The sequence below is a fragment of the Anser brachyrhynchus genome, assembly GCF_964034855.1.
Source record: "Anser brachyrhynchus genome assembly, chromosome: 9".
Lineage (NCBI taxonomy): Eukaryota > Metazoa > Chordata > Aves > Anseriformes > Anatidae > Anser > Anser brachyrhynchus.
Window position 1 is genome coordinate 27,275,716 of NC_137703.1, and position 22,230 is coordinate 27,297,945.

Here is a 22,230-nt window from a genome sequence, read left to right on the forward strand (position 1 = left end):
GAGAGTGCACTGGCACCACTTGGGATGCAGTGCAGTGAGTCCAGAGAGTGCACTGGCACCACTGGGGATGCAGTGCAGTGAGTCCAGAGAGTGCATTGGCACCACTGGGGATGCAGTGCAGTGAGTCCAGAGAGTGCACTGGCACCACTGGGGATGCACTGCTGTGAGTCCAGAGAGTGCACTGGCAGCAGTGGGGATGCACTGCAGTGAGTCCAGAGAGTGCAGTGGCACCACTGGGGATGCAGTGCAGTGAGTCCAGAGAGTGCACTGGCAGCACTGGGGATGCACTGCAGTGAGTCCAGAGAGTGCACTGGCACCACTGGGGATGCAGTGCAGTGAGTCCAGAGAGTGCACTGGCAGCACTGGGGATGCAGTGCAGTGAGTCCAGAGAGTGCACTGGCACCACTGGGGATGCACTGCAGTGAGTCCAGAGAGCGCACTGGCACCACTGGGGATGCACTGCAGTGAGTCCACAGAGTGCACTGGAACCACTGAGAATGCACTTCAGTGAGTCCAGAGAGTGCACTGGCACCACTGGGGATGCAGTGCAGTGAGTCCAGAGAGTGCACTGGCACCACTGGGGATGCAGTGCAGTGAGTCCAGAGAGTGCACTGGCACCACTGGTGATGCGGTGCCGGGAGTCCAGAGAGTGCTTTGGCACCACTGGGGATGCACTGCAGTTACTCCAGAGAGTGCACTGGCACCACTGGGGATGCAGTGCAGTGAGTCCAGAGAGTGCACTGGCACCACCTGTGATGCAGTGCAGTGAGTCCAGTGAGTGCACTGGCACCACTGGGGATGCAGTGCTGTGGCTCCAGAGAGCGCACTGGCACCACTGGGGATGCAGTGCAGTCAGTCCAGTGAGTGCACTGGCACCACTGGGGGTGCAGTACAGTGAGTCCAGAGAGTGCACTGACACCACTGGGGATGCACTGCAGTGAGTCCAGACAGTGCACTGGCACCACTGGGGATGCAGTGCAGTGAGTCCAGAGACTGCACTGGCACCACTGGGGATGCAGTGCAGTGAGACCAGAGAGTGCACTGGCACCACTGGGGATGCACTGCAGTGAGTCCAGAGAGTGCACTGGCACCACTGGGGATGCACTGCAGTTAGTCCAGAGAGTGCACTGTCACCACTGGGGATGCAGTACAGTGAGTCCAGAGAGTGCACTGGCACCACTGGGGATGCAGTGCAGTGAGTCCAGAGAGTGCACTGGCACCACTGGGGATGCACTTGAGTGACTCCACAGAGTGCACTGGCAACACTGGGGATGCAGTGCAGTGAGTCCAAACACTTCACTGGCACCACTGTGGATGCAGTGCAGTGAGTCCAGAGAGTGCACTGGCACCACTGGGGATGCAGTGAAGTGAGTGCAGAGAGTGCACTGGCACCACTGGGGATGCACTGTAGTGAGTCCAGAGAGTGCACTGGCACCACTGGGGATGCACTACAGTGAGTCCAGGGAGTGCACTGGCACCACTGGGGATGCAGTGCAGTGAGTCCAGAGAGTGCACTGGCACCACTGGGGATGTTGTGCAGTGAGTCCAGTGAGTGTACTGGCACCACTGGGGATGCGCTTCAGTGAGCCCAGAGAGTGCACTGGCACCACTGAGAATGCACTTCAGTGAGTCCAGAGAGTGCACTGGCAACACTGGGGATGCACTGCAGTGAGTCCAGAGAGTGCACTAGCACCACTGGGGATGCAGTGCAGTGAATCCTGTGAGTACACTGGCACCACTGGGGATGCAGAGCAGTGAGTCCAGAGAGCTCACTGGCACCACTGGGGATGCAGTGCAGTGGATCCAGAGAGTGCACTGGCACCACTGGAGATGCAGTACAGTGAGTCCAGTGAATGCACTGGAACCACTGGGGATGCAGTGCAGTGAGTCCAGAGAGTGCACTGGCACCACTGGTGATGCAGTACAGTGAGTCCAGTGAGTGCACTGGTACCACTGGGCCTGCAGTGCAGTGAGTCCAGAGAGTGCACTGGCACCACTGGGGATGCAGTGCAGTGAGTCCAGAGAGTGCACTGGCACCACTGGGGATGCAGTGCTGTGACTCCAGAGAGCGCACTGGCACCACTGGGGATGCAGTGCAGTGAGTGCAGAGAGTGCACTGGCACCTCTGGGGATGCACTTCAGTGAGTTCAGAGAGTGCACTGGCACCACTGGGGATGGGTTTCAAGCCAACTGCATTAACCGCTCATGCTTCTTTCTTATGAGACGTTAGTAAACCAATTACATAGCCTTGTCAAGACTAAATCACAGGTAAAAATCCTGTACATCTCATGTGGCCAACCACTCCCAACTAGGATTCCAAGAACCAGGAGGTTCGGTGAAAATAGGGCTAGTGCTATTAGAGGGGTGATTATTAGGGTAAGCCCTAAGCTGTCTTTAATGGAGAAGTATGGGTGGAATGGGATTTTGTCGCAGTCTGATACGATTCCTAGTGGGTTATTTGAGCCTGATTCGTGTAGGAAGGTTAGGTGGACTAGGGTGATTCCTGCAATTAGGAAGGGCAGTAGGAAGTGGATGGCGAAGAATCGGGTTAAGGTTGGATTGTCTACTGAGAATCCTCCTCAGGCTCATTCTACTAGAGTTTGCCCAATGTACGGGATGGCTGAGAATAGGTTGGTGATTACGGTGGCCCCTCAGAATGACATTTGTCCTCATGGTAGGACATACCCTACGAAGGCAGTTGCTATTAGGGTGAGTAGGAGGATTACTCCTGTGTTTCAGGTTTCTTTGTATAGGTAGGAGCCATAGTAGAGGCCTCGTCCGATGTGTAAGTAGATGCAGATAAAGAAGAGCGAAGCACCGTTGGCGTGGAGGTTGCGGATGAGCCATCCGTACTGGACGTCTCGGCATGTGTGAGCTACTGAGGAGAAGGCGAGTGAAGTGTCTGCGGTGTAGTGTATGGCTAGTAGCAGGCCTGTTAGGATTTGTGTGGCTAAGCAGATGGCTAGAAGGGAGCCGAAGTTTCATCAGGCAGAGATGTTGGAGGGGGCGGGTAGGTCGATTAGGGAGTTGTTGATTATTTTTAGTAGGGGATGGGATTTGCGGATGTTAGGGGCCATTAGTGAGTCTGTGTGTTATTAGGATTATTACCAGGATGGAGAGGGCGAAGGATCCTAGGTAGGCCTTAATTAGCCCTGTGTGTATTGAGGTTGCGGCTTTGCTTGCGGCTACTTGTAGTTCAGCAAGGCCCTCTGGCCCTATTTTTTCGAGTCAGGAGAGGTCGATCAAGTGTAGGGCAATGTTTTGTCCCTTTTCTAGTAGGTTTTTGGAGAAGAATCGGTGTACTAGGGGGTTGAAGTACCCTAATGCAGAGGAGAAGTTTATGAGGGGGTTTGGTTTGGGGTGAGTGAGGGTGTGTGTTATGTTCGATAGTTCTAGGGCTAGGATGATTCCTAGGATTGTTATGAGGATGGCAGCGGTTTTGGTGATAAGGGGTATGGTTATTGGGGGGGTTTTGGTTGGTGTGATGAAAGAGGTAATGATTATTCCTGCTGTAATGCTGCCTAGGGCGAGTCGGGTTAGGGGGGCGGTGATTAGTGGGTTGTTTTCGTTTATTGATACTATTGGGGGGATTCGGGTTTGTCCAGCTTGGACTAGGATGGTTATGCGGATGCTGTAGGTTGCGGTGAATGCTGTGGCTATAAGGGTTAGGAGTAGGGCTCAAGTATTTAGGTATGATCTGTTTAAGCTTTCGATGATGAGGTCTTTTGAGTAGAATCCGGCTAGGAATGGGGTTCCTATCAGCGCCAGGTTTCCGATGGTTAGGCAGGAAGTAGTGACTGGGAGTATTTTCTGTAGGCCTCCTATCTTTCGGATATCTTGTTCTCCGTTTAGGTTGTGGATGATAGACCCTGAGCATAGGAATAGTATGGCTTTAAAGAAGGCATGGGTTGAGATGTGTAGGAAGGCTAGTTGTGGGAGGTTTAGTCCGATAGTGACTATTATTAGTCCTAGTTGGCTGGATGTTGAGAAAGCAATGATTTTTTTGATGTCATTTTGGGTTAGGGCGCATGTGGCAGCGAATAGGGTTGATAGAGCACCTAGGCATAGGCAGGCAGTTAGGGCTGTCTGGTTGGTGGCTAGCAGGGGGTGCATGCGGATGAGCAGGAAGATTCCGGCTACTACTATGGTACTGGAGTGCAGTAGGGCTGATACTGGGGTGGGGCCTTCTATTGCTGCGGGCAGTCATGGGTGGAGTCCAAATTGGGCGGATTTTCCTGCGGCTGCGAGGATTAATCCTATGAGGGGGAGGATTGGGGTTTGGTGGGGGTGTACGGCTTGTTGGATCTCTCAGGTGTTGAATGTTGAAGCTAGTCATGCTATGCTCAGGATCAGTCCGATGTCTCCGATTCGGTTGTAGATTACGGCTTGTAGGGCGGCGGTGTTGGCATCTGCTCGGCCTTGTCATCAGCCGATGAGAAGGAAGGACATGATTCGTACTCCTTCCCAGCCTACGAATAGGAGGAATATGTTGTTTGCGGTTGTTAGGAGGAGTATGGCGACTAGGAATGTCAGTAGGTAGGTGAAAAATTTTGTTACGTATGGCTCTGAGGCCATGTATCATATGGCGAATTGTAGGATTGATCATGTTACAAATAGGGCGATTGGAAGAAATGTTATTGAGTATTGGTCTATTTTTAGGCTCAGGGGGATTTTAAAGTTTATAATGAATTTTCACTCCCAGTGGCAGGTGACAGATTCTACTCCCGAGTAGATGAATGCGGTTGTAGGGGCTAGGCTAATTAGGAATGCGGTTTTAACAGCGCGGGTGGTGGCTTGTGGGGTGTTTTTAAAGTTTTTAAATAGAAATGGCAGGATGATTGGGGTTAGGAGGATTGTCAGCGTGAGTAGTGTGAGGGAGTTGATTAGTAGTGTGGGGTTCACTCCTTTTACTTGGATTTGCACCAAGATGGGTGGTTCCTAAGACCAGTGGATTGCTGTTATCCTTTAAAAGTAAGGGGGCTGAGGTTTTAGGCTCAGATGTAAGAGTTAGCAGCTCTTGTTGGTTAAACCCTCCCCTCGGCAGGTAAGAAGGTTTGAACTTCTATTCTTAGAATCACAGTCTAATGTTTGGTTTAAACTATACTTGCATGAGGGGATTCCGGAGATCAGTTCGGGTTTGAGGATTAGGAGGAATATTGGGATAATGTGGAGTGTTATGAGCAGGTGTTCTCGCGTGGTTGAGTTTTGCATAGATGTGATGTGGGAGGGGATTGAGCCTCGTTGGGTCATTAGTAGTATGAATAAGGTGTAGGAGGCAGTTAGTAGGGTTGCGATTCCTGTTAGGATGATCGTGAAGGCAGATCAGTTGAATAAGGTGATTATAATGGTTAGCTCTGCTATGAGGTTTGTTGTTGGGGGTAAGGCTATGTTTGTTAGATTGGCCAGCAATCATCAGGTAGCTATGAGTGGTAGGAGAGGTTGTAGGCCTCGTGTGAGTAGTAGAATTCGGCTGTGCGTACGTTCATAGTTTGTGTTGGCTAGGCAGAATAGTATGGAGGAAGTTAGTCCATGGGAAATTATTAGGATCATTGCCCCTGAGAATGATCAGTGGGTTTGGATTATTCCTGCGGCGATAACTAGGCCTATGTGGCTAACGGATGAATAAGCGATTAGTGATTTTAGGTCTGTCTGTCGTAGGCAGATTGAGCTAGTCATTAGGGCGCCTCATAGGGCCAGGGTTAGGAAGGGGTAGTGCAGGAGGTTGGACAGTGGGCCCATAAATAGAGTGACTCGTATAATTCCGTATCCTCCTAGCTTTAGTAGTAGGGCGGCGAGGAGTATTGAGCCTGCGATGGGTGCTTCTACGTGGGCTTTTGGCAGTCAGAGGTGTAGGCCGTATAGTGGGGCTTTTACTATGAATGCTATGAGCAGTGCTAGACCTGATAGTATTCCTGTCCATGAGGTGGATAGGGTTGGGTGGGTTAGTTGTAGGGTTGGCAGGTGCAGGGTGCCAATTTTCACGTATAGGTGTATGATTGTGATTAGCAGGGGTAGAGAGCTTACTGGCGTGTAGAATAGCAGGTAGATGCCAGCGCTTAGGCGTTCTGGTTGGTTCCCCCATCGGGTGATTAAGATTAGGGTGGGAATGAGGGTTGCTTCAAATGAGATGTAAAATAGTGCTAGTTCTGTGGTGGAAAAGGCTAGTAGGATGAATGGCTGGACTGCGACTAAGGTTGAGATAAAGATTCGTTTGCGTTGTAGGGGTTCTTGTTGCGGGTGGTTTTGGCTTGCTATGATTATGAGTGGGAGTAGTCAGCAGGATAGTACTAGGAGGGGGGATGAGATTTGGTCAATTCCTGTTCAGTTGGATAAAAATTTGTAGGGGTAGTAGGTTGGGATTAATCACTGTAGGCTTAGGGCAGCGATTAGGAGGCTGTATAAGGTGGTGTTAGTCCATAGAAATTTTGGTGGAGACAGCAGGGCTGTTGGAAGAAGTATGATTGTGGGTAGGATGATTTTTAGCATTGCAGGAGGTTTAGGTTGTGTAGATGGTCGGAGCCATGTGTGCGGGTGGAGGCTACCAGGATGGCCAGGCCTGTGCCCGCCTCACACGCTGAGAAGGTTAGCATGAGAATTGGTACCATGGTGAATGAGGAGACTTGGTTTTCGATGGATCATATTGATAGGCCTACGAATATCGATAATATTGTGCTTTCAAGGCATAGTAGGGCGGATACTAGGTGGGTTCGGTGGAAGGCTAGTCCTAGTCCGCTGAAAATGAAGGCTGAGTAGAAGCTTAAATGTAGGGGCGACATAAGAAAGTTACAGGGTTGGCTGTAATCTGCTGGGTCGAAACCAGCTATCTTTTTGGTTAGACTAACTTTCTGTTATTCTGCTCATTCTAGGCCCCCTTGAATTCACTCGTAGGCCAGTCCGAGTGTTAGGAGAAGGAGGATCGCTACAGTTCAGGTGAGGGTCATTAGGGGGGATTGGAGTTGGACGGCTCATGGCAGGGGGAGTAGGAGGGCGATTTCTAGGTCGAATAGGACGAACAGGATGGCTACTGAGGAAGAATCGGACTGAGAATGGTAATCGAGCAGATCCAAGTGGGTCGAATCCACATTCGTACGGTGAGAGTTTCTCTGAGTCGGGGTTTATTTGGGCGAGTCAGAAGTTTAATGCGGTTAGGGCGGCGCTTAGGATTGATGATAGGGCGAATATGAACATGAGTGCGTTCATTGCTCTCCTCTGGGTTTATACCAGATTCTAGAGATTGGAAGTCAATTGTAATTAATATACTAGAAGAGCAAGATCCTCATCAGTAGATGGTTATGTAGAGGAATAGTCAGATGACGTCTACGAAGTGTCAGTATCAGGCTGCTGCCTCGAATCCGAAGTGGTGGTCTGATGTAAAGTGGAACTTGATCAGTCGGAAGAGGCAGACGGTCAGGAAGGAGGATCCGATGATTACGTGGAGTCCGTGGAATCCAGTGGCAACGAAGAAGGTAGATCCGTAGACGCTATCGGCGATTGAGAATGGGGCTTCGTGGTATTCTATTGCTTGTAGGGCTGTGAAGTAGAATCCCAGGAGGATCGTTAGGGTTAGGGCGTGGATGGCGTGTTTTCGGTTTCCTTCTGTGATGCTGTGATGGGCTCACGTTACGGTAACGCCTGAGGCTAGTAGGATGGCTGTGTTTAGTAGGGGGACTTCTATCGGGTTGAGTGGTTTAATTCCTGTTGGGGGTCATTGGCCTCCTAGTTCTGGGGTTGGGGCCAGGCTCGAGTGGAAGAACGCTCAGAAGAACCCTAAGAAGAAGAATGCTTCGGATGTGATGAAAAGGATTATGCCGTATCGTAGGCCTTTTTGGACTGTGGGAGTGTGATGGCCTTGGAAGGTGCTTTCTCGTACAATGTCTCGTCATCATTGGAGTATTACTAGGAGTATTGAGATGAGGCCTAGGGTTAGTAGTATGGATGAGTTGTAGTGGAATCACATGATTAATCCTGAGGTTGTGAGTAGGGCGGCGGCTGCCCCGAAGATTGGTCAAGGGCTTGGGTCAACTATGTGGTATGAGTGTGCTTGGTGTGCCATTAGATGTTTTCTTGTAAGTATAGGCTTAGAAGGAGCACGAAGACGTAGGCCTGGATTATGGCTACTGCTACTTCTAGGATGGTTAGGAGTAGTAGGATGATTATTGTTAGGATGGATACTGCAGGAAGGGTGGGTATTAATGCAATGGAGGCTGTAGAGATGAGTTGGATGAGTAAGTGTCCTGCTGTAAGGTTGGCTGTAAGGCGGACTCCGAGGGCTAGGGGGCGGATTAGTAGGCTGGTTGTTTCGATCAGGAATAGTGCGGGGATTAGGGGTGTAGGGGTACCTTCGGGTAATAGGTGGGCTAAAGAGGCTGATGGTTGGTTTCGTAGGCCTGTTAGTAGTGTGGCGAGCCATAGTGGGAAGGCTAGGGCTATGTTCATAGATAGTTGGGTGGTTGGGGTGAATGTATATGGAAGGAGGCCTAGAAGGTTGATTGTAAGAAGTATGATTATTAGGGATGTAAATATTATGGCTCATTTGTGGCCATTTTTGTTGAGTGGGACTATTAGTTGTTTTGTGATTAGGTGAAGGAGTCATGTTTGGATAGTAGAAAGGCGGTTGTTGATTCATCGGTTGTTTGGGGACGGGAATAGTAGGGCTGGGAAGAGTAGGGATAGTAGGATTAAGGGGATGCCGAATAGATTGGGGCTGGAAAATTGGTCAAAGAAGCTTAGGTTCATGGTCAGGATCATGGTGTGGGTTTGGTAGTGAGGGAGGTCTTATTTGATGGGGGGTTGGTTGTGGTGAAGGCTAGTAGTTTTGGTTGGATGAGGAGTGCTAGGGTTAATCAGGTTATAATTATGATTGAAAATCATGGTGCGGGGTTAAGCTGTGGCATATCATTAAGGAGGGGGAAGTCCCTCTTTGGCTAGCTTAAAAGGCTAGTGCTGTTGCATAGCTTCTTAATGATTAGGATGATGATAGAAGGGACGATCAGGCCTCGAAATGTGGGAGTGGGGTTGATTCTACTACAATGGGTATGTAGCTGTGATTAGCCCCGCAAATTTCTGAGCATTGTCCGTAAAAAATCCCAGGCCGGGTGGTAATGAATGAAGTTTGGTTTAGTCGGCCTGGGATTGCGTCTGTTTTAACTCCGAGCGTTGGGACTGCTCAGGAGTGGAGTACGTCTCCTGCAGTAATGATCACGCGGATGGGGGATTCTATTGGGATAACTACGCGGTGGTCAACTTCTAGCAGTCGGAAGTGGCCGTTGGGTAAGTCTGGGGTGGGCACTATGTAGGAGTCGAATGATAGGTCTTTGAAGTCTGTGTATTCGTAGCTTCAGTATCATTGGTGGCCGATGGCTTTTAGGGTGAGGTCTGGTTCGTCGATTTTGTCCATTATGTAGAGGATTTGTAGGGATGGGAGGGCGAGGAGTACCAGGACGATAGCAGGTAGGATTGTCCAGATCAGCTCTACTTCTTGGGCGTCTACAGCATTGGACGAGAGTTTTTTCTGTTAGTATGTGGGCTAAAAGGTAGAGAACTAGGCTGCAGATAGCTAGGGCAACGATTAGGGCGTGGTCGTGGAATTCAACGAGTTCTTCTATGATGGGTGATGAGGCGTCTTGGAATCCTAGTTGGGAGTGGTTGGCCACATGAGATGTACAGGATTTTTACCTGTGATTTAGTCTTGACAAGGCTATGTAATTGGTTTACTAACGTCTCATAAGAAAGAAGCATGAGCGGTTAATGCAGTTGGCTTGAAACCAGCATGTGAGGGTTCGATTCCTTCCTTTCTTGTACTTGGACGAAGGCCGGTTCCTCGAAAGTATGGTATGGGGGAGGGCAGCCGTGGATTCATTCAACGTTTGTGGTAGTTAGTTCTGGTTGTAGGACTTTTCGTTTGGCCGGAAAGGCTTCTCAGATGATGAATATTAGTATGATTACGGCTACTATTGAGATTAGGGAGCCGATGGAGGAAATGGTGTTTCATAGTGTGTAGGCGTCGGGATAGTCCGAGTATCGTCGGGGTATTCCTGCTAGGCCTAGGAAGTGCTGGGGGAAGAACGTTAGGTTTACTCCTGTAAATATTACCCCGAAGTGGGCTTTTGCTCATGTTTGGTGTAGGGTAAACCCAGTGAGTAGTGGGAATCAGTGAGTAAATCCTGCTAGAATGGCAAAGACGGCGCCTATGGATAGGACGTAGTGGAAGTGGGCAACTACGTAGTACGTGTCGTGCAGGGCGATGTCTAGGGAAGAGTTTGCAAGAACGATTCCTGTTAATCCTCCGATGGTAAATAGGAAGATAAATCCTAGAGCTCATAGTATTGGGGGGGTCTCATTTGATTGTTCCTCCGTGCAGGGTGGCTAGTCAGCTAAATACTTTGATTCCGGTAGGGATGGCAATGATTATAGTGGCTGATGTAAAGTAGGCTCGGGTATCAACGTCTATTCCTACTGTAAACATGTGGTGAGCTCAGACGATGAATCCTAGGAAGCCGATGGATAGTATGGCTCAGACTATTCCCATGTAGCCGAAGGGCTCCTTTTTGCCTGAGTAGTACGTGACTACGTGTGAGATGATTCCGAACCCCGGTAGGATCAGAATATAGACTTCTGGGTGTCCGAAGAATCAGAATAGGTGTTGGTACAGGATTGGGTCTCCTCCTCCAGCGGGGTCGAAGAATGTGGTGTTTAGGTTTCGATCAGTTAGTAATATTGTAATACCGGCGGCGAGTACGGGGAGTGATAGAAGGAGTAGGATGGCGGTAATTAGTACGGATCAGACAAATAGTGGGGTTTGGTATTGTGAGAGTGCGGGGGGTTTTATGTTGATGGCTGTGGTGATAAAGTTGATGGCCCCAAGGATGGAGGAGATACCGGCTAAGTGGAGTGAGAAGATAGCCAGGTCTACTGAAGCTCCGGCGTGGGCAAGGTCACCTGCTAGGGGAGGGTAGACAGTTCAGCCTGTGCCGGCGCCAGCTTCTACAGTGGATGAGGCTAGTAGGAGGAGGAATGATGGGGGGAGGAGTCAAAAGCTTATGTTGTTTATTCGCGGGAATGCTATGTCGGGGGCACCGATTATGAGGGGGACTAATCAGTTGCCGAATCCTCCGATCATGATGGGTATGACTATAAAGAAGCTTATTACAAAGGCGTGAGCGGTAACGATTACATTGTAAATTTGGTCGTCGCCTAGGAGAGTTCCTGGTTGTCCTAGTTCTGCGCGGATTAATAGGCTGAGTGCGGTGCCGACTATTCCTGCTCATGCCCCGAAGATGAGGTACAGGGTGCCAATATCCTTATGGTTAGTGGAAAATAGTCATCGGTTGATGAAGGTGACGGGTAAGATGGCTGAGTGTTGAAGCGTTAGGCTGTAGTCCTTTTTACAGAGGTTTAATTCCTCTTCTTATCGGCTCTGTAGTGAAATTCATGTTGAGTTGCAAGCTCATCGATGCGCACTAGGGTGCGTCAGGGTCTTTGTAGGCAGAAGCCAATTGGTTTAGGCATTTAGCTGTTAACTAGAGTTTTGTGGGATCGAAGCCCATCTGTCTAGGGAGGCTTTAGCTTAATTAAAGCGTCTGACTTGCATTCAGAAGATACAGGTTAATATTCTGTAAGTCTTAATGTGCAGAAACTAAGAGGGTTTAACTCTTATTTAAGGCTTTGAAGGCCTTCGGTTTGGGGTGTTATCCTAAGTTTCTAGACAATGGCATGTATTATTGGGGACAGGGGAAGTAAGAGGATTGATAGTGAGGCAAGGACCGCAGTAGGTGTGCTTGGGGCTTTGCTAGTGTATCATTGTTTTATGTGGTTAGAGGAGTTGGGGGGAAGGGTAATTGTTGAGTGGTATGCGAGGCGTAGGTAGAAGAAGAGGCTGAGCAGTGATAGCATGGCAATTGCCATGGCTGCTGGTGTTATTTCCTGTTTAGTTAGTTCTTGGATGATAAGTCACTTTGGTATAAAGCCTGTTAATGGGGGGAGGCCTGCTAGGGATAAAAGTACTAGTATTAGGGTGGCGTTTAGCACTGGGGTTTTTGTTCATGAGGTTGTGATCATGGATAGGTTAAGGGCTTTGATTTTGTTAAGGGCTAGGAATACGGCTGATGTTATGATTGTGTATAGGTAGAAGGTAAGTAAGGCCAATTTGGGGCTGTAAACTAGGATGATGGCGATTCAGCCTAAGTGGGAGATGGACGAGAAGGCTAGGATTTTGCGTGTTTGTGTTTGGTTCAGTCCTATTCAGCCTCCTAGTGCTGTTGAGGCTAGGGCCATGGCGGTGAGTAGAGCTGGGTCGAGGGATTTGGATGTTAGTAGGAGCAGGGTTAGTGGGGGGAATTTTATGAGGGTCGAGAGTAGCAGGGCTGTTATTAGTGGCGATCCTTGTAGTACTTCTGGGAATCAGAAGTGAAATGGCACTAGGCCCAGTTTAATAGCGATTGCTGCTGTCAGTAGTAGACAGGAGGTTGGGTGGTTTATTTGTGTGATGTCTCATTGGCCGGTGACTCAGGCATTGGTTATGCTAGAGAATAGGACCAGGGCGGAAGCAGCTGCTTGGGTTAGGAAGTATTTCGTTGCGGCTTCTACTGCTCGTGGGTGGTGGGATTTGGCAATTAGGGGAATGATGGCTAGTGCGTTGATCTCCAGTCCTGTCCAGGCCAGAACTCAGTGGTTGCTGGAAATTGTGATTGTGGTGCCCAAGATGAGGCTGAAGGTTATGATTGGGGTCGCGTAAGGGTTCATTAGTAGAGGAGGGGGTTAAACCATCATTTTCGGGGTATGGGCCCGATAGCTTGATTAGCTGACTCTACTAGAAAATAATATAAGGGAAGTATGGAGAATTTTGATTTCTCTTGTGTGGGTTCAATTCCTACTTTTCTAAGGTCAACAGGAAATGAGAGGGCTGTTATACCTCTATGTTCACTTTATCATAGTGACCCTTTGTAGTTCAGGCACATTTCCTTATGTAAGGAGGTAGGCCTGCATAGCAGATAGGTATGCTGATGTGTCAGAGGCACAGAGCTAGTGTGAGGGGTAGGAAGTTTTTTCATAGTAGGTGCATTAGTTGGTCATATCGGAATCGTGGGTATGAAGCTCGGACCCATAAGAAACCAGAAGATAGTAGGAGGACTTTTGTGGCTAGGATGACGGGGAATAGTTCTGTGGGTGGCCCTAGGGCGCTTGGGTTTAGGAATATGATGGCTGTAAGTGTATTTATTAGCATAATGTTCGCATATTCAGCTAGGAAGAATAAGGCGAAGGGTCCTGCGGCGTATTCAACGTTAAACCCTGAGACTAGCTCAGATTCACCCTCTGTGAGGTCAAAAGGAGCTCGGTTTGTCTCTGCTAGGGTGGATACGTATCATATTATTGCTAGGGGTCATGAGGAGAAAATGAAGTATAGAGGCTCCTGTGCGACGGCAAAGGAGCTGAGTGTGTAGCTTCCGCTTAGTATGATTATTGATAGCAGGATTATGGCCAGTGTCACTTCGTATGAAATGGTCTGTGCTACTGCCCGTAGGGCTCCGATTAGTGCGTATTTTGAGTTCGAGGCTCAGCCTGATCATAGGACTGAGTAGACGGCTAGGCTTGACATGGCTATTAGGAAGAGAACTCCGAGGTTTAGATCTGCTAGGGGAAATGGGAGTGGTAGTGGTGCTCAAGTGGTGAGGGCTAGGACAAGGGCTAGTATTGGTATCAGAATGAATAGAAGTGGGGAAGAGGTAGAGGGTCGGATGGGCTCTTTGGTAAATAGTTTCAGTCCGTCCGCAAATGGTTGAAGTAGGCCAAAAGGCCCGACAACGTTAGGGCCTTTGCGGGATTGTATGTAGCTTAGGATTTTCCGTTCTGCTAGGGTTAGGAAGGCTACGGCAATCAGGATTGGGATGATGTATAGGAGGGATATAATGAGGCAGCTTAGTGTTGTTATTTGAATCATGGGTGAAGCTAGGGAGAGGATTTGAACCTCTGGGGAAAGGGCTTAAGCCTTCTGCACTTGCCGGGCTCTGCCACTCTAGCTGGTCCTTTTCTAGGATTGAAAGTGGTGGGGGAAGGCCCTCTTCACGGTTTAGTTGGTTTCACTGCTTAGAGGGGGGGGGCGTGCTTGTGGTATTGGCCCCACTTTCCCGGTCCTTTCGTACTGGGGAGAGTGTGTCATAGATAGAAACCGACCTGGATTGCTCCGGTCTGAACTCAGATCACGTAGGACTGTTAATCGTTGAACAAACGAACCCTTAATAGCGGCTGCACCATTAGGATGTCCTGATCCAACATCGAGGTCGTAAACCCCCCTGTCGATATGGGCTCTTGAGGGGGATTGCGCTGTTATCCCTGGGGTAGCTTGGTCCATTAATCAATTATATTGGGTCTGGTCACTGTTAGCACTTTGAGGGGTAGCTCTAGGTAAAGAGGTATGGTCTTGTTTTTGGAGGATTTGTTCTCCTCCAAGGTCGCCCCAACCGAAAAATATCGACCAGGCTCTGCGATGGTAGTGGCCCCAGTGGGGTTGATTGAGGATTCGCGGTGGTCGTTGATTTTTAAGTTCCACAGGGTCTTCTCGTCTTATGTTCACATCCCCGCTTTTGCACGGGGAGATCAATTTCACTGATTATCTGTGAGAGACAGTTAAGACCTCGTTTAGCCATTCATACAAGTCTCGATTTATGGGACAATTGATTGCGCTACCTTTGCACGGTTAGGATACCGCGGCCGTTAAACCTAAGTCACCGGGCAGGCATCACCTTCAATACTTGTTTAATTTGCTGAAGGCTATGTTTTTGGTAAACAGTCGGGCCTTATTAATTTGCCGAGTTCCTTTCACAGATTTTAATCGCTCTTATAGGCGCTCCTGAGTCGGGTTAACAGGGTTAGTTAATACGTGGTCTTGTAGGGGTTTTTGTATCTGTCTAGGTCTGTTAATAATGTTTCTATGTAAGCTTGCGCCGTTAGAGGGGTGTGGCCCTGAGTTACTTATTTTAGCATTAATTCTCCTATATTCATAGGTTGACCTGTTTGTGATAAGGGAATCATCTTATTTTGGTATTTTTAGGTGGTGGAGCTTTGACGCACTCTTTTTTGATGGCTGCTTTAGGGCCCACGGTAGGATCAGTAGTAAGAATTATCCGCTAGTCGAGGTTGTGTCCTTTTTTAATGGAGCTGTCCCTCCATTAAATAGCTCTTAATCATCTCATTAGGGTTCAGGATGTCCGGTAGGGAGGATTAAGGGGGAACTTAGATTCGTTTCACAGGTAACCAGCTATCACCCAGCTCGGTTGGCTTTTCACCTCTACTGACAAGTCATCCCACTCTTTTGCAACAGAGACGGGTTCGCTCTCTTTAACTGCTTGAAAGTAGCTCGCTTGGGTTTCGGGGGGGCAAACTTTAGTTCACTTTGCTTGGTTGTTCTCGCTAAACCATGATGCAAAAGGTACAAGGGTTGATCTTTGCTGTCTGTCGCTTTGATTGTTTCACTGCTATTTCATCTTTCCCTTACGGTACTGGGGTCTCTATCGCGTCTAAGTGTCTTTTCTATCGCCTATACTAAGACTGTAAAATGCTTTAGTTTAATTAGTTTAGTAAATTCTTTAGTTTTGGTGTACTATTTGTGTGGTTGAGCTAGAGGGGGGGCTTCAAGACGATCCGGTCTAGTAGATATCTTTCAGGTGTAAGCTGAGTGCTTTGGTGTTATAGCTACGTCTTGATATTCTAAGTACACCTTCCGGTACACTTACCTTGTTACGACTTACCTCATCTTCAGCGTATTTATGGTATTAGTTATGTGGGATGTGGCTTTTGAGGAGGGTGACGGGCGGTATGTACGTGCCCCAGGGCCGGCTTAAAGTAGGCTCTATTGTCCCACTTTACTGCTAAATCCGCCTTCCAGAAGTGGTTTCACGCTTCTTTCCGTGTGCCCTATGAATAGGGAATGTAGCCCATTTCTTCCACTCCATAGGCTATACCTTGACCTGTCTTATTAGCGGGGTGCTATTGTGTCCACTGTTGTGCTCTCATTCGAGGTGGGCTGGCGACGGCGGTATGTAGGCTGTGTTGGCAAGGGGTGGTTGGGTTAATCGGGGATTATCGATTGTAGAACAGGCTCCTCTAGGTGGGTTTGGGGCACCGCCAAGTCCTTAGAGTTTTAAGCGTTTGTGCTCGTAGTTCTCTGGCGGATACTTCGGTAAAGTAAGTATCAAGATTTAGGGCCAGGCATAGTGGGGTATCTAATCCCAGTTTGGGCCCTGGCTTTCGTGGGTTTAAATCAGTCGTTAGTTCCTAAGATCATCTTAATGGTGTGTTTAGGTGCATCTTGGGCTTATGACAGCTCAGTTGCATTTTGATCTTAGTTAGCTAGGATAGGCATTTTACCACTCTTTACGCCGTGTCAATAGGACGGTTGATTTGGGTTTCTTGTATGACCGCGGTGGCTGGCACAAGATTTACCAACCCTTGAAGTTAGGCTGTTGCTATAACTAAGTCAAGTTTGCACTCATTGCTTAATGTTAATTACTGCTGAATACCCGTGGGGGCGTGGCTTAGCGAGGCGTCTTGGGCTACTACTTGGGTGTGCCTGATACCCGCTCCTCAAGGCCTGTATGGGGGTAGGTGGTCGAGGGCGTTTACACTGGGGCGCGGATACTTGCATGTATATATTTAGCAAAAACCAACCGTAAGGTTAGGACTAAGTCTTTTGTCCGCAGGCATGTTTTATGCCATCTTGGCAACTTCAGTGCCATGCTCTGTGTTAAGCTATGTGGACGGGGGTGTGGTTAGCTGATAGTTGAGTGGTGAGTGAGAGTGAAGTATATGAAATTATTGCTTGTGTTTACTATTTTTAGTACTGGAGTTTCTCTAAGTCCTAGGACTAGGAGGAAATGGTGTTTCATAGTGTGTAGGCGTCGGGATAGTCCGAGTATCGTCGGGGTATTCCTGCTAGGCCTAGGAAGTGCTGGGGGAAGAACGTTAGGTTTACTCCTGTAAATATTACCCCGAAGTGGGCTTTTGCTCATGTTTGGTGTAGGGTAAACCCAGTGAGTAGTGGGAATCAGTGAGTAAATCCTGCTAGAATGGCAAAGACGGCGCCTATGGATAGGACGTAGTGGAAGTGGACACTATTTGTCTGATCCGTACTAATTACCGCCATCCTACTCCTTCTATCACTCCCCGTACTCGCCGCCGGTATTACAATATTACTAACTGATCGAAACCTAAACACCACATTCTTCGACCCCGCTGGAGGAGGAGACCCAATCCTGTACCAACACCTATTCTGATTCTTCGGACACCCAGAAGTCTATATTCTGATCCTACCGGGGTTCGGAATCATCTCACACGTAGTCACGTACTACTCAGGCAAAAAGGAGCCCTTCGGCTACATGGGAATAGTCTGAGCCATACTATCCATCGGCTTCCTAGGATTCATCGTCTGAGCTCACCACATGTTTACAGTAGGAATAGACGTTGATACCCGAGCCTACTTTACATCAGCCACTATAATCATTGCCATCCCTACCGGAATCAAAGTATTTAGCTGACTAGCCACCCTGCACGGAGGAACAATCAAATGAGACCCCCCCAATACTATGAGCTCTAGGATTTATCTTCCTATTTACCATCGGAGGATTAACAGGAATCGTTCTTGCAAACTCTTCCCTAGACATCGCCCTGCACGACACGTACTACGTAGTTGCCCACTTCCACTACGTCCTATCCATAGGCGCCGTCTTTGCCATTCTAGCAGGATTTACTCACTGATTCCCACTACTCACTGGGTTTACCCTACACCAAACATGAGCAAAAGCCCACTTCGGGGTAATATTTACAAGAGTAAACCTAACGTTCTTCCCCCAGCACTTCCTAGGCCTAGCAGGAATACCCCGACGATACTCGGACTATCCCGACGCCTACACACTATGAAACACCATTTCCTCCATCGGCTCCCTAATCTCAATAGTAGCCGTAATCATACTAATATTCATCATCTGAGAAGCCTTTCCGGCCAAACGAAAAGTCCTACAACCAGAACTAACTACCACAAACGTTGAATGAATCCACGGCTGCCCTCCCCCATACCATACTTTCGAGGAACCGGCCTTCGTCCAAGTACAAGAAAGGAAGGAATCGAACCCTCACATGCTGGTTTCAAGCCAACTGCATTAACCGCTCATGCTTCTTTCTTATGAGACGTTAGTAAACCAATTACATAGCCTTGTCAAGACTAAATCACAGGTAAAAATCCTGTACATCTCATGTGGCCAACCACTCCCAACTAGGATTCCAAGACGCCTCATCACCCATCATAGAAGAACTCGTTGAATTCCACGACCACGCCCTAATCGTTGCCCTAGCTATCTGCAGCCTAGTTCTCTACCTTTTAGCCCACATACTAACAGAAAAACTCTCGTCCAATGCTGTAGACGCCCAAGAAGTAGAGCTGATCTGGACAATCCTACCTGCTATCGTCCTGGTACTCCTCGCCCTCCCATCCCTACAAATCCTCTACATAATGGACAAAATCGACGAACCAGACCTCACCCTAAAAGCCATCGGCCACCAATGATACTGAAGCTACGAATACACAGACTTCAAAGACCTATCATTCGACTCCTACATAGTGCCCACCCCAGACTTACCCAACGGCCACTTCCGACTGCTAGAAGTTGACCACCGCGTAGTTATCCCAATAGAATCCCCCATCCGCGTGATCATTACTGCAGGAGACGTACTCCACTCCTGAGCAGTCCCAACGCTCGGAGTTAAAACAGACGCAATCCCAGGCCGACTAAACCAAACTTCATTCATTACCACCCGGCCTGGGATTTTTTACGGACAATGCTCAGAAATTTGCGGGGCTAATCACAGCTACATACCCATTGTAGTAGAATCAACCCCACTCCCACATTTCGAGGCCTGATCGTCCCTTCTATCATCATCCTAATCATTAAGAAGCTATGCAACAGCACTAGCCTTTTAAGCTAGCCAAAGAGGGACTTCCCCCTCCTTAATGATATGCCACAGCTTAACCCCGCACCATGATTTTCAATCATAATTATAACCTGATTAACCCTAGCACTCCTCATCCAACCAAAACTACTAGCCTTCACCACAACCAACCCCCCATCAAATAAGACCTCCCTCACTACCAAACCCACACCATGATCCTGACCATGAACCTAAGCTTCTTTGACCAATTTTCCAGCCCCAATCTATTCGGCATCCCCTTAATCCTACTATCCCTACTCTTCCCAGCCCTACTATTCCCGTCCCCAAACAACCGATGAATCAACAACCGCCTTTCTACTATCCAAACATGACTCCTTCACCTAATCACAAAACAACTAATAGTCCCACTCAACAAAAATGGCCACAAATGAGCCATAATATTTACATCCCTAATAATCATACTTCTTACAATCAACCTTCTAGGCCTCCTTCCATATACATTCACCCCAACCACCCAACTATCTATGAACATAGCCCTAGCCTTCCCACTATGGCTCGCCACACTACTAACAGGCCTACGAAACCAACCATCAGCCTCTTTAGCCCACCTATTACCCGAAGGTACCCCTACACCCCTAATCCCCGCACTATTCCTGATCGAAACAACCAGCCTACTAATCCGCCCCCTAGCCCTCGGAGTCCGCCTTACAGCCAACCTTACAGCAGGACACTTACTCATCCAACTCATCTCTACAGCCTCCATTGCATTAATACCCACCCTTCCTGCAGTATCCATCCTAACAATAATCATCCTACTACTCCTAACCATCCTAGAAGTAGCAGTAGCCATAATCCAGGCCTACGTCTTCGTGCTCCTTCTAAGCCTATACTTACAAGAAAACATCTAATGGCACACCAAGCACACTCATACCACATAGTTGACCCAAGCCCTTGACCAATCTTCGGGGCAGCCGCCGCCCTACTCACAACCTCAGGATTAATCATGTGATTCCACTACAACTCATCCATACTACTAACCCTAGGCCTCATCTCAATACTCCTAGTAATACTCCAATGATGACGAGACATTGTACGAGAAAGCACCTTCCAAGGCCATCACACTCCCACAGTCCAAAAAGGCCTACGATACGGCATAATCCTTTTCATCACATCCGAAGCATTCTTCTTCTTAGGGTTCTTCTGAGCGTTCTTCCACTCGAGCCTGGCCCCAACCCCAGAACTAGGAGGCCAATGACCCCCAACAGGAATTAAACCACTCAACCCGATAGAAGTCCCCCTACTAAACACAGCCATCCTACTAGCCTCAGGCGTTACCGTAACGTGAGCCCATCACAGCATCACAGAAGGAAACCGAAAACACGCCATCCACGCCCTAACCCTAACGATCCTCCTGGGATTCTACTTCACAGCCCTACAAGCAATAGAATACCACGAAGCCCCATTCTCAATCGCCGATAGCGTCTACGGATCTACCTTCTTCGTTGCCACTGGATTCCACGGACTCCACGTAATCATCGGATCCTCCTTCCTGACCGTCTGCCTCTTCCGACTGATCAAGTTCCACTTTACATCAGACCACCACTTCGGATTCGAGGCAGCAGCCTGATACTGACACTTCGTAGACGTCATCTGACTATTCCTCTACATAACCATCTACTGATGAGGATCTTGCTCTTCTAGTATATTAATTACAATTGACTTCCAATCTCTAGAATCTGGTATAAACCCAGAGGAGAGCAATGAACGCACTCATGTTCATATTCGCCCTATCATCAATCCTAAGCGCCGCCCTAACCGCATTAAACTTCTGACTCGCCCAAATAAACCCCGACTCAGAGAAACTCTCACCGTACGAATGTGGATTCGACCCACTTGGATCTGCTCGATTACCATTCTCAGTCCGATTCTTCCTCAGTAGCCATCCTGTTCGTCCTATTCGACCTAGAAATCGCCCTCCTACTCCCCCTGCCATGAGCCGTCCAACTCCAATCCCCCCTAATGACCCTCACCTGAACTGTAGCGATCCTCCTTCTCCTAACACTCGGACTGGCCTACGAGTGAATTCAAGGGGGCCTAGAATGAGCAGAATAACAGAAAGTTAGTCTAACCAAAAAGATAGCTGGTTTCGACCCAGCAGATTACAGCCAACCCTGTAACTTTCTTATGTCGCCCCTACATTTAAGCTTCTACTCAGCCTTCATTTTCAGCGGACTAGGACTAGCCTTCCACCGAACCCACCTAGTATCCGCCCTACTATGCCTTGAAAGCATAATATTATCGATATTCGTAGGCCTATCAATATGATCCATCGTAAACCAAGTCTCCTCATTCACCATGGTACCAATTCTCATGCTAACCTTCTCAGCGTGTGAGGCGGGCACAGGCCTGGCCATCCTAGTAGCCTCCACCCGCACACATGGCTCCGACCATCTACACAACCTAAACCTCCTGCAATGCTAAAAATCATCCTACCCACAATCGTACTTCTTCCAACAGCCCTGCTGTCTCCACCAAAATTTCTATGGACTAACACCACCTTATACAGCCTCCTAATCGCTGCCCTAAGCCTACAGTGATTAATCCCAACCTACTACCCCTACAAATTTTTATCCAACTGAACAGGAATTGACCAAATCTCATCCCCCCTCCTAGTACTATCCTGCTGACTACTCCCACTCATAATCATAGCAAGCCAAAACCACCTGCAACAAGAACCCCTACAACGCAAACGAATCTTTATCTCAACCTTAGTCGCAGTCCAGCCATTCATCCTACTAGCCTTTTCCACCACAGAACTAGCACTATTTTACATCTCATTTGAAGCAACCCTCATTCCCACCCTAATCTTAATCACCCGATGGGGGAACCAACCAGAACGCCTAAGCGCTGGCATCTACCTGCTATTCTACACGCCAGTAAGCTCTCTACCCCTGCTAATCACAATCATACACCTATACGTGAAAATTGGCACCCTGCACCTGCCAACCCTACAACTAACCCACCCAACCCTATCCACCTCATGGACAGGAATACTATCAGGTCTAGCACTGCTCATAGCATTCATAGTAAAAGCCCCACTATACGGCCTACACCTCTGACTGCCAAAAGCCCACGTAGAAGCACCCATCGCAGGCTCAATACTCCTCGCCGCCCTACTACTAAAGCTAGGAGGATACGGAATTATACGAGTCACTCTATTTATGGGCCCACTGTCCAACCTCCTGCACTACCCCTTCCTAACCCTGGCCCTATGAGGCGCCCTAATGACTAGCT

The 22,230-nt window shown here is 48.6% G+C and overlaps 2 long non-coding RNA genes across 2 annotated transcripts in view; one reads left to right on the top strand and one right to left on the bottom strand.

Annotated features, from left to right (window-relative positions):
- LOC308199704 overlaps positions 1–12,158 on the top strand; it is an 87,952-nt gene extending 75,794 nt beyond the window's left edge. The window contains exon 2 of the long non-coding RNA XR_013954880.1: positions 2,331–12,158. This is a non-coding gene — a long non-coding RNA (uncharacterized lncRNA). The remainder of the gene's footprint in view (positions 1–2,330) is intronic.
- A 3,536-nt stretch (positions 12,159–15,694) lies between these two features.
- LOC308199703 overlaps positions 15,695–22,230 on the bottom strand; it is a 51,615-nt gene continuing 45,079 nt past the window's right edge. Inside the window, exon 2 of the long non-coding RNA XR_013954879.1 lies at positions 15,695–21,908. This is a non-coding gene — a long non-coding RNA (uncharacterized lncRNA). The remainder of the gene's footprint in view (positions 21,909–22,230) is intronic.